Source organism: Pygoscelis adeliae, unplaced genomic scaffold (assembly GCF_000699105.1).
Source record: "Pygoscelis adeliae isolate BGI_AS28 unplaced genomic scaffold, ASM69910v1 Scaffold68, whole genome shotgun sequence".
NCBI lineage: Eukaryota > Metazoa > Chordata > Aves > Sphenisciformes > Spheniscidae > Pygoscelis > Pygoscelis adeliae.
In genome coordinates, this window is record NW_008825501.1 from 186,202 (window position 1) to 188,461 (window position 2,260).

Genomic DNA, 2,260 nt, shown 5'->3' on the forward strand with positions numbered 1-2,260 from the left:
CAGTCCCTGCAGGCTAAAACCTGGAGTTGAGGGATTTTAAAGCCTATCTTTAATCAAGATGACAATTTCCTAAAAGGATGAGTCATTTTATTTCCTCAACAATAATGATGGGAAAGGAAACTCTTTTTTTTTTTTATCAAGTTGGAAAGAGAGAAAGTAACGAGAACAGAACCTATAATAGCAGCAAAACCAGTCCCAGTAGAAACCACAAGCCCTGCAGCAAAATACTGGGAACTTTCTCCGCTAAAGTTCTCCCACAGACTCCCGCCTTTCTTGCTAGGCTTTGGACTAGCTCTAAACCTTGGATCGCTGCTGCCCTAAAAGTGCCTGGACTTCCCAGCAACGAGGCTAGATTTTGCCATAGGTTTCATCTGACCACCTTTTTTTTTTTTTTTTTTTGTTCACATATTTGATGCCCTTCTCTCATCATCAAACGCATGCTTAATCGCGGCACTTAACACTCTCAAAACCCTGCGTGCCTGCATGTTATGGTAGGCAAAAATGACACGCTGAATTCTCTGAACGTGGCTTAAATCCTATTCAATTGGCCCTACTGTGGGCCATGCATCATGGAGCACATTTTGGCAGTTATTAATGCTGCCTTTCAACATCATCGCAGACCCACAGATCACACATACTCCAGAGATGGGTAGTTAACGGGGAGCAAGAAAGACCGCCTAGGCATATGGTTAAACAAATCAGTCATCAATTCACTGGGAGAGCTTTCATTTCCATCACAGCAATCTGTTGGATCCCAGAACTGTTTTTACGTGGTTCATTAGACAATAGCCTTTCTTGCTACTAGTTGGGTCAAGAGTCAAAACTGCTGTGTAATTGCAAGTCTCCGAGCACAAGGCAAGAGTTTTTCAGTCCTGGAGGGTGTTGTCCAAAGAGGAAAGAAAACAGAAGGGAAAGATTATGTGTGAGCAATTGAGCCCTACTGAGAGGGCAAAAAAAGTCACTGAAACTGGGATTAGCCAAATCTTGTAACGGAAAACAAGATTCCTGTTGGTAAGCTGGCACTTACACCTAAGAGATGTGTGTGCTGGGGAAAAGGAGCTCAAAGGATGGGTCAAAACAGACTAGAAGAGGAGATTAAGCAGCATCCGAAGCCAAAAAATGATGGTTGGACCTTCTGAAGCATTTAACCCCTTGAGTTAATTAAGCACGTGGCAACAGCAGTTATTAAAAAAGAACAGTTCCCAACTTAATCAAAGTACATTATTGGAAATGATACTGAGGAACCTCAGTAGAGAAACCCAGTAAATATCGACTCAAGCTAAATAGCTCAGTTATGATTATTATTAATAATAAATCATGGCCACTGTTTCTTTTGTTTGCCAACAACTAGCATAGTTTATGGCTCTGCACAAACCTAACACACCATTTTATTACATTTCAGAGAGTGCATCCTCCTAAAATGATAATGTGTTAATAATCTATGCTGGGCTCTTTGGCAGGAACCGAAGAGCTCAAACAACTTGAAATAACATCAGCAAAAAATTATTTATTCCCCATCCCTAGTTGCAGAGAAAACAGAGGCTTTCTTGGCTCAGTTACTTCTCAATAGATTTCTGGTTTCAATTAAAACTTTGAGTCTGAGAAGTTAAAAAAAAAACCAAACCCAAAGCCAATAAGAGATGGAAGAGAAGTCTCCATTCACTGAGTGTTTCTGCTTCCCCCCCCCCACTTTTACATAACCCTTCCGAGCTAAAAGCAGAGATTAAAGTACAACTACATTGTTTGGAGGGGTTTCTCTCCTTTCAGCTAAAAAACAAACGGAGATGAAAAAAAGTTTCTCCTTTGAGTGGAAGTAGGTTCAGACTGAGGGGAGCAATCTCGGCAAAGGCCGAGGAAGCGCAGGAAGGTGTGCGTGAAGCAGCCACTTGCACGTTTTCCCCGATAGGCATTTTTTCTCCTGTCTACGATAAAAGGTCCTAGACACTTGTTTCCTCAGGTTCGTGCTATCGCTGCCTAACGTTAGACGGCCGATTATATCATTACTGTAGCCTGCACCAAGTTAGTCCTGGCTGCAGGGGCTGTCGGATCAATAATTGTTCCCATTTGGGTCCATAATATTCAACACGGGATTGGATTTGCCAGCAGTCCTTTACCCCTGAAATCCTCCTGTCAATACGAAAAGGATCAAATTACTTTCCCTGACAGCAGAGGACTAGCAGGCTCAGCGCTTTGCTCGCCTCGCACATCCTCTGCGGTTTGACAGATGGACATATAAGGCAACGCGGCGGGTGCCCCCCCC